A 14,248-nucleotide genomic window follows, 5' to 3' on the forward strand; every position below is an offset into this window, starting at 1 on the left:
TGGGCTGTCCCCACAAGGTACCAAGTCGCCAGCCCAGGCCCAAGGCACAGGGAGGCCATCTGTGCCTGTTGAGGGCCGCTGGGATGAGTTCAGTCCAGGGGTGTCAGGGGAGGCGGGCTGGCTAGGCCAGGGACTCACACCCTACTCTCCACTTCTTGGCCACTTGTGATGGGCAGCATCCAGGGGTGATACCAGTAGAGAAAGAGGAGGTGGGCTGGGCCAGGAGCAGTTGGTGACCACAGTGCTTCCTTCTCTCTTCCAGCTGGCTGAAGCTCAAGGAGGGGATCACTGTGCACTTCCATGCCATCATCCCCCAGCATGTCACCTTCGACCCCGAGCTCTACACGGTGTTCATCAGGGGAGGAGAAGAGCTCAGACAGCCCGAGTGGAGAGACGCTTGCAAGATGTACTATGTTGAGTGAGTCCCACGGCCCCCAACCCTCTGAGTGTGTGTTAGAGTTGATCAGTGAGTTCCCAGGGTGACCCTGCTCCCTGGATGAGCGTGTGTTTGATATTCCCAGCATGCAAGTCTTCGTTTCGCTTCACTATGGCTCTTTTTTCTGTTCTAACTGGAAACAAAGCCCTGCCCTGTTCTAGACATGCTGTCTTGGTCAGTGTCTGTTATAATTTTGGGTCTATGTTCCCAGTGTTTGAGACCTAAATCTTCTGATGTAAGACTTCCAGATAACTGGCCAGTGTCTGTTGATTTGCAGGGACTTACATGAGCACGGGTCCCTCATCAAAGGCAGCATTGTCATTCCCAGGCAGAGCCTGGATAGAGCCATCCCTTACAAGTACGTCCTTCACTGTGGCCAAGGTTCCAACTGCACCGTGGAGTATGAGTACATCTACGAGCAGCCACAGAAGGCAGGCGAGCACGTGAACCGCTGCCTGTATGTCAAGTCCTCCCTCCTGTGCTCCAGAGGTAAAGGGCCTTTCCTGTGACACCTGTGTCCTGGCTTGTATGCTGCTGTGTGGAGTAGACTGCCTGGTCTGCATGGGTCCTCTGCTGTGCGCTGCCCCTGCTGTGGTTTAAATTATGCGAGAGAGGAAATAGGAAGGAGAGAGGACAAGCCAGAGGAAGGACTTGGGCAGTAGGAAGAGTGGGCCCCAGGTCCCAGGCAGACTCTGGGACAAAGCAGGGAACAGGGAGCTGCTGGTTGGCCCTTTCTGGCGGCAGCTAGGTGGTGACTGGAAGCAGGACAGGGTGTCGAGAGCTTCCTTGTGGTTCTCTGCTATTTGTCACATTTTGTTGGTGGCATTTGGTTGGCTTCCACATTTGACTTGCTGAATCCTTTGAAAGAACCTTCTGCACCACTTCAGGCCCTCTGGCAGCTCTTTGTATGTGACCTTTTCTATAGCTACTGGCTGTCCTGGCCTGCCTGGGCACCAACCCCTGTCCTCAGCTCCCCCCAGGGCCTAGGAGTTAAAAAAAATATATGTTTTTTGGGCTGACCTCAAGCACCTGGGCTCCAGAGGTCCTCCTGCCTCATCCTCTTGAGAGGCTATATGTGCACCATGCCTCCTGGCTATGTACTTAATATTTAATAACAATAGTGTATTCCGAGGACTTCAGCTTTTAGGGGAGACTGGACTTCATCAGATAATTCCACAAGCAAAGATGGAATTTCTGCTCTGACAAGTCCCACAAAGTGAGGGGCTGGAGTAGGGTCAGGAGAAGCTCCAGAGGAGGCCATGCCTGAATCAGCATATGAACCCTGGCCAACTGTCACCTGGCAGGGACAGGGTAGAGCTGGGGTGGCCGGACCAACCAATGGGACAGTAGTGTGCACAGTGCCTGCTTTGGGCCTCAGGAGTCCTGCTCAGCACCTGTCTTAATATTTCACTGCTATTTGTGTGTGTCTTTCTACACATAGGACTTTTTTTTTTTTTGGTAGTAGGGATTAAACCCAGGGGCACTTTACCACTGAGCCATGTCCCCAGCTCTTTTTATTTTTTAATTAGCTTAGGGCCTCTGAAGTTGCTAAGGTTGGCCTTGACCTTGCAATCCTTTGCCTTAGCCTCTAGAGTCACCGGGATTACAGGAATGTACCATGGTGCTCAGCTACCTCTGACCACTTTATAAGTTTTCTGTCTTTTTTCTTCTCTTTCTTTTCTTTTTATTTCTTACTTTTTTTTTGACAATGCTGGGGCCTCATGCATGCTGGATAAATCCTCTACCCCTGAGCTGGATCCCTAGCTCTTTTAAATTTTGAGTCAGGTTTTGCTAAATTACCCAGCTGCCCTCAAAATTTTGATCCTCCCACTTCAGCCTCCTAAATTTCCTGGAGTACAGCCAGGCATCATGGTGCTTGGCTAACCACTTTTGTCTTCTAATATTTTACAGTTGACGTCACTGGATTTTCTAGGTCTATAATTGTGTCTCTTGCAAGCTGGATTTTAGAGCAGACTTGAATTCAGTGCTTGCCTTGTAGTGGGCACCTGCTAGTATCTCTGTGTCTGCTGGGTAATCTGCACTGTCCTCTTTGGAGTGAGTGTTTCTGTTCCCAGTAGGTACTCTGAAGTCATTTACCAGAACAGGACTCACTTGCTAATGAGAGATGCAGTTTTGGAATAAATGTTTAACCTGCGTGTGGTCATGTTTAAAGCTTTTACCAGGCTTTCTGAACTGCATGACTAAGCAGAGACTTGGTTTTAAGCTCATCACTGTGGGTTGTCTGGGATTTCTGTCTCTACGGGCATGGCCATGGTAGCTGATGGAGTGAGTTCTGATTGCCTCAATTTACCAGAATCCTCTTGTTTTCCTTCCATTCTTTCATCCTCTGACTGTGCTCCCCAGTTTCCTGTCTGTTTATTTTTTAGTCAGGGCCTCCCTAAGTGGCTGAGGTTGACCTCTAACCTGTGATCCTCCTGCCTTAGCCTCCTTAGATACTAGCATTACAGACATGTACCACTGTGCCCAGCTACACCCCTGTGTTTGTCTTCTGGGATGGTGCCTTGGGCTGGTGGGTTTTGAGATCTTAAGTGTGACATTTTTCTTGCTATCACCCATAGACTGGCATCAATATGATGATATAATTTGCACAAAGCCTCCTGGGACATTCCAGAAATTTCAGAACTTCTTCACTAATAATATGAAGAAGGAGGTGGTGAAGGGGAAGAAGATAGCAGCGAAGATCATGCTGGGCCGCGTCTTCAGCCACCTTCAGACCTGGAACCTCGTCAACCTGCAGAAATTCTTCACCCAGTTCCGGCAGTTTTATCATGTTGTCCAAGTGCCTATGATTTACGAAGGGAAAGCACAGCCCTGGCACAGCCTGGGCCTCGAAGAGGAAGAGGTATCAGGCTTCCCCTGGTTACCAGCAGCTCTGGTGTGGGTGGGCAGGGTCCCCTGACTACTACCGGTAATGAGACCCCGTGACTGACTGGGGCAGGTGCCGAGGGGGCAGGAGGACCTTTCCTTTCCTTCTTTTCCTGCTCCACCTCTTGGGAATCCCCTGCCCCCATGTCCCTCCTTCTGATTGCACTTCTGAGCCTCACTCCCAGCACTGATCTTGAGTTCTTTCAAGGCCTAGGCAGAGTTGAAAGAAAGGGTGGAGCCCATCATTGCCCCTTCAGCCACACTGTGGCTTGGAGACAGAGATGGCGCTCTCTCTGAGTTGAGCTCTCAGGAGCATCCAGGGGTCTCCCAGACCCACCTCACTGCAGGGTTTGGGACTGAGCATCCCTGTGCTTCTGCTGTTCCAGAACCTCAGCGTGCCTGGGAGTTGGGGAGAAGAGGGAGGTGGGACCCTCCCCAGAGCTCCCCTTCCTCAGGGCCTTGATCCCCTGCCCAAGAATCCTTCAGCCTCCAGGGCATGCACTCCATGGTGCATCTTTTTTCCCCTGCATCAGGTGAGAAAACACCTATGGGAGTGTTTGAAAAAGCAGATTAAACCGGTTCTGGAAGGAAGAAGTGGGGATGCCCTGCCTGAAGGCTGGCCTGTAAGGAGCAGAATAAGGATAGGCTTTGTCTTCCTTTTCCTGGTGGAAGATACCAAACTTTGCTTATCAGAGGGTGACCTGACCTCACTGTGCTCCATCCTCTGCCCCAGCACCTGCTCTTCAGATGTCCTACACAGTGAACTCCACCACATCCTGGGCACATCTGAGAGGTATCCCATGTTTTTGTTTTTGTTTTTTTGGTCAGAGGTTTCATAGGCATTTATCATGATTTTTATCTGATTACAGAGCTAAGTGCTTGTTAGAGAAAGGCTGTGCACACACTGGGAAAAATAAAACCACAGTCATGTCACCATTTGCTCCTGTCATTTTCCTGGCATTGTTTCATTGCTAGTGTTGTTAAATTCTGTGTTCTCCCAAATACCCTGACTTCAAAAAACTTCACAGAGCCAGGCACCATGGCAACACTGTCATCCCAGATACTTGGGAGCTTGAGGCAGGAGGGTTGCTTGAACCCAAGAGCTTACAGCCAGCCCGGGCAACTGGAAAAAATAAATGAATATAAAATACATGACAGAAGTGATCCTGGGAGGACCTTCCTCTTCATGCTCAGCATGCCTTAGCACTGGGGCCCAGGCCTGCCTGCAGGTGTCACCTAGGAATGCTGCAGAAACCACAGGGTTGCTGTTCCTGCTGTCCCACCTGTGTTGGTAGCTCTGGAAGCATACTGCCCCTGCTGGGTCAACCACAGCCTTTTATGTGGTTGAAGAGACCTCTTCTGAGCTGCTATGCTCAGACAATCAGGGTCTCCTCTGCTTCTGTTTGGTTTGAGCTTGGGTAAAATCAGGCAGCCTTTCCTGAGCTCTTAGTACCTGTTGATTTCCTAAGTTTTAAAGACCCAGGCAGTTGCTGTGGCCTCTATGAAAGAGAGACATTGGTTAGGAAATCTACAAACAGCTGTGTGAGGGTGTGAGAGAAGGAAGAAGCATCTATTTCTGTGCCTGTGAGACACACACCATGAGTTGTTCCTTTTAAAAAGTGGCTTTGTAGCTGGGCACAGTGGCACATGCCTGTAATCCCAGTTACTCAGGAGGCTGAGTCAGGAGGATTGCAAGTTTGGGACCAGTCTCAGAAACTAAAGAAGACCATGTCTCAAAATAAAAAAGGCTGGAAATATAGCTTAGTAGTAGTGTGTCCCTGGGTTCAATTCCCAGTTCAAAACAAAGAAAAAAGTTTGCTTTGTGTTTAGGTTCACCTTTGCCAGACTGCCTGGTTTAAACCCTAGGCCCTGTGTGAATTCTTGGCTGGAAACCAAGGACCTCAATACCTCAGCTCTTGTGTAGGTGGAAACGACACCCATGGGAGTTTGTTGGGATTCATGACATTCTGGTGCACTGGGATGGGGTCTAGGGAATTTGTCCCCCTTGCCACCCTATGTCTCCTGATCTGGAACTCGGTTCAGGTGCGCCACTTGCTACTTCTGCTGGTTGCCCTCCTGAGACATTGGACCACAGGGCAGGTCGGACACAGCCAACCACAGGTCACATTAGGTCTTGGTTCCCTTCCAGATGGCAAGAGTACTTGGTCAACCTGTGCCAAAGGTGCATAGACGCAAGAGTCGTCGACTGGCTGGGCATCCTCCCTGTCCTGCACTACTGTATGCAACTGGTTCCTCCAAGAAAGGACTTTGTGAGCCAGCCTGAGGACATCTGGGCTGCCCTTAAGGGAATCTCCTTCTCTCAGTTTCAGGAAAAATGGCTAAATGAGTAAGTTGTAAAGCTGCATTTATATAAGCGCCTCTTGGAATAATGATTCTTTAGCACTTTGCCACTGAGCTACATCCCCAGTCCTTTCTTAAATTTTCAACTTTTGAGACCAGTCTTGCTAAGTTGCCTGGCCTGGCCTGAACTCATGATCTTCCTGTCTCTGGAGCTCTGGGATCACCGGTGTGGCTACTGTGCTGGGCAGTCTTTCTCTTATGACTGTATTAATGTGTGTTTACTCATTTGTGTGACAGACACTTAGCACCTCTGTGTATCCCAGGACACAGCCCCCAGTACTGCAAACCTTAGTTCATGATCTTGCCTCTGACCTTGCCTTTTACCTGAGGTGAGGGGTGGTGATTGCATTTTTGCAGGGCTGGAGCAAGATCCTCTTTTTGCTGGCCATAATTCTTAGGCCAGAGAACTGGCTAGGAGAAGCAGAGGACTTCCACACTCTCTGCTCTCTAATTGTGAGAATGGTGTGCTATCCTGTAGGTGGGAGGCTCAGGCCTCCTGGAGTGTGGAAGTCTTGGTGGGCAAGAGTACAGAGACAATGACCATGGGCTCACTGGGCCCTGCAGTGTGTACAAGACAGTGGCCATCCAGTGGGGAGAGGGACTGAAAATTGGAAAAGTCACTGTTCCTGAGATGTGGATGCACAGAGCTTGCTGAAGGCTGAAGCAGGAGATAGGAGCCAGTTTCTGTGGACCCTCAGATTCTGGCTTCTGCCAGGGGTACTGTGGCCCTTCTGTCAAAGGATTGAAAATTTTCATGATCTGAGTCTCACTAAGCTACAGCAAAGCCCTGGCTCCTCTCCCTAATGCTGCATGGCCAGGGAGGAAATAGGGGGATGAAACCCACAGATAGCCCCAAACATGAGGAATTTAGTAAAGTACCTTCAGAAAAATTGGAACATGTTCTGAACAGTTGGGAAATTTCAGAAGAGCATTGGAAACCATGGGTATTAAGAAAATTGCCAAGTCGGAAGGCCACAGATGACACCTGGAGGGCAGAAGGAGACTCTTCTTGATGGCTCAGCAGCCACCTGGAGACAGCAGCGGGGAAGGGGCCAAGAACCAGAGGACTGGGGACTGGGCAGTAGAAATATCATGCTCACACAGAGAAGGAGCAGAGGGGAGAAAAGTAGAACAGAACTTCTGAGGTCTGTGGGTGAAAACCAGGTGAGAAAAGAGGAGAAAGAGGAGAAAGAGGCCAGAGGAAAGATGGAAAGATTGTGCTGGGTTTCCCAGAACAGAGAGTGCTGCCTAAGACTCCCCATTACCTAAAGACTCCAGGGAGGACAGGGGTAGGCCATTCACATCCGGCACAGTCATGGCTGCTGGGCACAAAAGAAAGACTTTCTCCAAGGCAGCTGGAGAAAAGACTCAGTGAATCCAAGGGACTGTGGAAGGGTGAATGGAGAAGGGAGAGGTGGCACTCATACAGAGTGCTTAGCCTTCACATGGAGACAGGTTCAGTCACATGCTGCAGTGCAGACCTGTGCTGAGGACATTGAGCTAATGAACAAAAGCAGACCACAAAAGGACAATTACCATGTGATTCCACCCATGAAGTCCCTAGCATCCTCACACTCAGAGTAGTGTGGCTTGCCAGGGGCCAGGGATGGGGAGTTAGTCTTTAATGAGGATAGAGTTTCAGTTTTGCAAGATGAAAAAAGTTCTAGAGTTTGGTTGTGTGAAAATGTGATGTCATTGACACATTGCAAATACTGGAAAATGGTTGAAATGCTAAAATTTAGATTATGTTTACTACAATTAAAAAAAACCTAACTTTTAAGCCAGGTGTGGTGGTACATGCCTGAAATCCCAGAGACTTGGGAGGCCAAGTCAGGAGTATCATAAGTTCAAGGCCAGCCTGAGCAACTTTAAAATCTCAAAATAAGATTTAAAAAAGGGCCATGGATGAGGCTCAGTGGTTGAGTTCACGTGGGTTCACTCCCCATTACTAAAATAAATAAATAAATAAATAAATAAATAAATAAAATCATGATAACAATTAATTTTAAAAATCCACTGTCTAACGTAATTCTAGGCATGATTTCTTGACTTTTAGCACTGTTGTATTTTTGGGACGAGGCCATTCTGTGTGGTGGAGGCCATCCTGTGCACTGTAGGGTGTCAAGCAGTGTGCCTGGCTCCCACCTGGAAGGTGCTGCTGGTCTTGCCCCCTCCCCAGTTCTTAAAGGCACATGTGTCTCCAGGTATTGCCAGGGCCCCAGGGTGGGCAAGGGAAGGGCTTGAACACCACTTTCCCCACTTAGAACTGCACTTCAAGAGGCTAAAGGGGACTCAGAGATGCAAAACTCCAAGCTAAATAAATGATAAACTGAAATACTAAACAATATGCATTCCACCAATTTAAAAAGCTGGCTGAGGCCCTGGGTTCCAACCCCAGCACCACAAAAACTAAAAAAGTCAGAGCGGGAGTTACAGAAGAATAGGTGGAGAATAAAATCCAGTCCCCAATCAAGAGTCTGAGAGGAGGAACAGGCAGATCTGTACCTCTGTGGAGTTCTGTGCCTCCTTTTCAGGGACTGGTGGAGCAAATGGCTAGAGAATGAATATGGTACAGACACTGAGGAGAAAGCTGCAGAGAAACCAGACCCAGGTGTCACCCAGGGGCTTTAGTGCCCTGCATGACAGGACACATGGCCTTCTCAGGTGTGCCTGTGGAACATGGAGCAAGACAGGCTGCATTCTGAGCTGGACCACTCTCAGTACCCTAAGATGGTAACCACTCAGTACTCAGCTGTGGTTAGGGTGCAGGTTCCTAACCACAGCTGAGCAGATGGCTCTCTGGAAGATCCTTACATGCCTATGTGTTAATGGCATGCTGCTTCTAAATAACCTCATCTTGAAGTGAGGAAAGGTTTTTCAGAGAAAATATGGAAAGCACAACCTACATAAGAAAAATTGTAGGGGGCTGGGCTGTACTCAGTGGCAGAGGCCTACTAGCAAGGGCGAGGCCCTAGGTTGCCACCTCAACACCACAAAAAAATAATTTAAATCCAATTTAAGAGAGAAGTATAAAACTTAAAACTAAAAATAAATCTGAATTAAACATGAAAGCAGCCTTTGCACTCATTTCCACACACTGATAACTGCCATGTGTGGAGTGTCCTGTCCCCTTGCCCTCTCCGTCCACTGGGAGCCTGGTGCCATCTTTAGGGTTGAAGGCGATAAGCTCAATTGTTCTCATCTCTTCTCTATTTTAGGAACCTTTTGAAATGAAAGCTAAATAGAAATGATTTTTAAAATTTATTTGTTTTTTAAATTTTATTTATTTTTGTTATTTTTAAATTTATTTATTTATTTGTGCCAGGGATTGAAACCAGGGGTGCTTAACTACTGAGCCACATCCATAGCCCTTTTTTATTTTTTATTCTGAGACAGGGCCTCACTGATTTGCTCAGGCTGGCCTTGAACTTTCAATCCCCCTGTCTCAGCCTCCTGAGTTGCTGGGATCACAGATGTGCCATACACTTGGCTATTCTGTTCAGTTTTCATCTGATTCACTCTGTATGTCTGTTTCCACATGATGATGCATTGATATCATCATTAAAATCTGAGCTTTCTGGACCTTCCCAGCTTTGCTTTTCCTTGTCTTTAGTCTGTTCAGTGCTCTCACTGCTGCCCTGGTCTCTGTCCAGGTTTCTTCATTCAGGAACCAGTTTGTTAACTTCATGGAGAGGAAGAAGCAGTTGCTGAGTATGGATGAGTATCTCTTTCAATCCTGGTTCAGTTTGCTGCCTCTGGAAAGCCTGGCTCCCTATATGGAAAACTCCAATGAATACTTGAGTCTCATGCCTGCTAGGGTCCTGGACTCTTTCCTAGGGACTCACTACAGGCTACAACAGCTTCAGAAGATCTCTAAGATCTCAGAAGATCTCTTGGAGGTTTGTTTTTGGGGGTAGGGTGTCAGGTCCTTTCTTAGCAAAAGCAGGTTACAACTGAACATTGAGTGCATGTGGGTCTTCTGTCCTGAAGGGCAGATTGGTGGAAGTGCCGAGAAATAATAAGAAAATTATTGAAATAAGAAATCCCTATTTCTTAGGGTGAAAGTTTGACTTTCCAAAGTTGATTCTTGTTTAGTAAATAGAGCACAATAGAACAGTAGCCATTTGTTAGATATGAGTATTAGAAGGCACTCTGGATGTCACACATTTTATGCTTACTGTCTTTCTTTTTGGGGTAAAGAAAATGAGATAAGCACTGAGATGTAGCTCATGGCAAAGCACTTGCCTTGCAGATGCAAAGCCCTGGGTTTGATACCTGCTTCCAAAAAAAAAAAAAAGAAAAATGGCATAAATTTACAGTGTGCATTTCACTGGTTGAAAATGAAGTTTGGTCCTTGAGCCCTTCAAGGCTTGTATACAGGAAGAACAGGATGAGTCCCTGTGCCTTTTTCCCTTCTTGGCACAGACAGCTGTTTCCTAGTTGGACCTTTCATATTTCTCTTTCTCTTTCCTGCCCTAGCATGTTGAGAATGTTTTCAAAATGCTGATGCACCTCATGGACATCTATCAGGATGTGTAAGTAGAGCAGCTGGTACAGCCCCTTCGCGTGGGCTCCTATATGGTGTGGGCCACCTGCTGTCAAATTGGGAGGGTGGTACATGAGCAAGTGCCACAGTGTCTTCTGAAGTTGCCAATCCAGCCATCCATGTTTTCTCCTCCTCCTTCTCTTCCTCCTCCTCGTTTTCTTTTTCTTAAAGGAAATCAACAGGGTTGTGGATGTAGTTCAGGGGATGAGCACTTGCCTAGCATGTGCAAGGCCTGGGTTCAGTCCCCAGTACCAAACAAACAAACAAACAAAAAAGCAAATAACAGCTCTTGGGTGCTGAGATTTTGCTTCATTCCCATCCGACCTTTTGACCTTTGTGTAGTCACTTATTTTTAAATGATCATTGTCACAGTACAAATGTATGTGTCCTGCATTTTTTAAACATTTAGTTCTATGTTTTTTGTAAGTTGGGCCAATATAAAACAAAAATCAAAGGTAGCCTTGCAGAATCATTTACTCCCACACCTGGAGTGACCTTTGACACCTGGAGGAACAGCATGGGAAACAGAACATGAATGTGCACCAGGGACCTGTGTGTTCCTGGAGCCTTTCAACACTGCTGGTGCTCCCCACTCCAAGCCCCTGGTGTGTCTGGACATGGGGCATAGCACAGGGTCCCCCTGTGTGGCAAGCCCCTGTGACTTTGCAGGGTCCTTTCTCATATCACCAGGCTGTCAGTCAGTAAATGTGAAACCTGGTCATGCCAGGTGGAAGAAATTCTGTGCTCAGTGCACATTGTTCTTCTAGCACCCTCCCTCCCTCCCTCTCATGTCCCTCTGAATTTTTCTCCAAGTATATATCATATTTTAATGATTATAAATATACATCCCTTGAGGTTTTTTGAATAAGGGAATGTATTTGCAAATATTTTATCTTGCTTTTGATAGAGTTCCAACTGCTGAGCTAAGACAAAGGAACTGTGTGTTCCATTTTTATCTTAGTCACAGCTTTAAGACCTATTGTAATGATAGTCTGGGGGAGAACAAGTAAATGCCTTCTTGTAGGTCATTTATTTTAAGTAAATAATTTATTTGCAGTACTGGGGATTGAACCCAGAGGCTCTCTACCACTGAGCCATACCCCCAGCCCTTTTTATTTCTTATTTTGAGATAAGGTCTTGTAATTTGCTGAGGCTGACCTTGAACTTGGCCATCCTCCTGCCTCAGGCTCCTGAGAAGCTGTGAGTACAGGCATACTTGTAGGTCTTTTAAAGGGAAGGGACTGGTAATTGATAATTGGTATTGTTTTCTCATTTCCCAATGACTTAAATGATCTCTCTGAACTCCTGGTGGGTAGGATTGTTGAGAAAACCTCGTTTGAGTCCTACTTGACTGTGTGCCTGAAGCTCCATGAAGCTGTCAGCAGGATCACCAAAAGCCTGAGGTTTTACGAGATCCCCGCCTTGTCTGCTGAGATCATTTGCAGAGTCATTGGACTTAGATCTCTGGAGGTGAGTGGGATTTATGGACCAAATGTCATGCCCAGGAGAGATCTGGGATTCCACGCAGCCCGATTTGGAAGGGAACTAAGGGAGTTCTGGGATGGCTTGATTAGACAGAGTGGTCTAGTCAACTGTCAGGTATTCATTTGGCATTTCCTACCTGCTGGGTTCCACTGTATGCAGACTACACACTTCGCCCCTGGCCTCGCCAAGAAGATGACCCCTCCTTTTTCCTTGATTCGATTATTCACAGAAAACTAGAGCCTCTTTACCCCCCAAAAAACACATGTCTGTGCCTTGTCTTCCCCACCAGACTCTTCACTTCATGTAGCGACACACCATGGCAGCAGAGTCCATGTCCTGCTGCCCTGCTCAGGCCCCTGTGCCCCTCAGCGTGCAGTCACCCTCGCCTTCATACCCAGAGGGAACCTCACTCTGATTCCTGCCACTGGAGCTCGGCTGCCCCTGGCCTTCACACTCTGTTCTCTCACCCGTGTCTCAGGGCAGCATCCCTCCCTGCTGCTGCATCAGGAGCTTTGAGTTGCTGTGCAGCTTCTCTACTGTGGGTCCTGAGCTTCCACTGTGGGTGATGGAGAATGGCATCTGTGGGTGACTCATTTTTTCAAAACCTTTTTGCACATCACCTCAGACCTGTGACGTCAGGGATGGAGATGGTCAAGTCTACATTTTCACCTGATTCCTTTCAGCCTTTCTGCCTTAATATACCACAGACACACTTTAAGAATTTCTTTTTTCAGTACTGGGGTTGAACCCAGCAGTGCTTAACCACTGAGCCACATCCCCAGCCTTCTTTGGTATTTTATTTAGAATCAGGGTCTTGCTGAGTTGCTTAGGGCCTTGCAAAGTTTCTGAGGTTGGGTTTGAGGTTTTGATCCTCTTGCCTTGGCCTTCTGAGCTGCTAGTATTACAGGTACTAAGAATGTATTTTATTGATAAGATGTCTGCTTTCTCCTGAGTGGTACTATTTCTTCCATCACAGGTTGGTGCCAGATCCCAATAAATGGTGCTTCAAAAGTTTGTCAATTATTTAGGGTTCACTTTTCTGCAGAAGGAAGTGTCCTCATTGTTGGTGGGGTCCCAGATCTGTGGTTACAAATATTCTACCTGTGCTGCAAAAACAAAATTTTTGCTGTGCTAAAACTGACCAAAGCAAAATCATGCCTGGGCATGTGGGAGCCTCCTGTCAGGTAGTCATCTGGGTGGCTGCTGTGAGGGTCAGAGCACAGTTCAGGGCCCTGCTGCTTGTTCAGCCTCAGGGTTGTCGGTGCAATTCATTTATTGACCACCTCTGCCCAGCCTGGATGACACCTGGATGGGTCAGTGTGTGGCCAGAGCCATTCTTGGAGTTGGTGGAATGCCTGAGGCCCAATACAAGGGACATACGTGTCCTGATGAGGCATTCAGATTGTCCTGGAAGGTAGGAGGTGGCAGATCCAGGTTTTGTGCAGCCCTCAGGGGCTTAGGAGAGGCCTCTCTAAAGTGGGGCCTGATCTGTAGCTGTGTGTGCTCCCTGGCACCTCTGGAGTGCAAAGAGAGAGGGGCTGAGGAAGGCTTGGGTCACCAGAGGCCTTGAGCCCCTGAAAGGGAGTGGTTCTGTGGGTATGGTGATAGAGGTGGGGAAGAGAGAGACAGTGGCTGTCCCCACAGAGTACTTATGGGGAGAGAACTGGTCTGGCCTCCTGGCCAGGAGAGTGGCTGCTTCATATTCCCAAGGATTAAGGGCTGGGAGTTTGCATGACCTACTGGTTCAGGGTTCTCTGGAAGCTCTCTGCTCATGGGTGCATTCTTCTCACCCAATCTGGAGAAAGCACAGGGCTATTGTGTGTGCCTCCGCTGGTGGAGGCTCTTGGTGAGGCAGAGTCTACTCAGGGACCTGTAACACCCGTACCTTCTCCCCTCCTCTCCCATGTTGCCCCTTTCATGGGAGCCCAGGGTACTGGGGAAACGACAGTGCTTGTGTCAGGTGGGCTTCCAACAAGCATGGAGCTAGGAGGTGGCTCAGGTGTGGGGGGCAGCAGAGTAGTGCTGGTAAACCTTCTCTCATGTGCCCACAGGATGTGGCAGAGGACTCGGGAGCCGCAGCCAGGAAGGGCTCACTGGAAGACGTCTTCCAGAGTGTCCTGGCCACCACGACATCCTGGCTGCGCACAGTGTTAGCAAAGAGCATGCTCCGGAAGGGTTCAACTGTCCTGTTCACATACCCCGAGGAGATCCAGGTGAGCTTTGCCTGAGGCTGCAGAGCCTCCAAGGGCAGCAGAGTGGGGAGTCACACAGTTGTGTCCTGTCACCAAGCACCGGACCAACAATGCCTTGGTCTGGAGGCCTGGGCTCATCCTGAACCTTACCTTGGGCCCTGGTCTCTTCTCTGAGGAAGGAACATTGCCCTTTGCCCAGAAGGGAGTCATTGACTCTGGTAGTTTGTGATGGGGTGCAGTCACACTGAGGCAGGGGTTGCCAGGAGGACCATCAGGCTCTGCTTCAGGTCTGAGGCTGCAAGCCAGCTGTGTGGAACTGGAAACAGAAGACCAAAATGACAG

General features: G+C 48.3%; 1 pseudogene across 1 annotated transcript in view; it reads left to right on the top strand.

Moving 5' to 3' along the window:
• The first annotated feature begins 287 nt into the window (after positions 1-287).
• The window catches only part of LOC144364822 (E3 ubiquitin-protein ligase RNF213-like), a 74,087-nt pseudogene continuing 60,126 nt past the window's right edge, over positions 288-14,248 (top strand). Inside the window, exons 1-6 of the transcript XR_013429440.1 lie at positions 288-418; positions 3,016-3,299; positions 3,856-4,152; positions 10,163-10,218; positions 11,546-11,699; positions 13,766-13,927. The product of XR_013429440.1 is annotated as an E3 ubiquitin-protein ligase RNF213-like (transcript). The remainder of the gene's footprint in view (positions 419-3,015; positions 3,300-3,855; positions 4,153-10,162; positions 10,219-11,545; positions 11,700-13,765; positions 13,928-14,248) is intronic.

This window comes from Ictidomys tridecemlineatus, chromosome 13 (genome assembly GCF_052094955.1).
Source record: "Ictidomys tridecemlineatus isolate mIctTri1 chromosome 13, mIctTri1.hap1, whole genome shotgun sequence".
Classification (NCBI taxonomy): Eukaryota; Metazoa; Chordata; class Mammalia; order Rodentia; family Sciuridae; genus Ictidomys; species Ictidomys tridecemlineatus.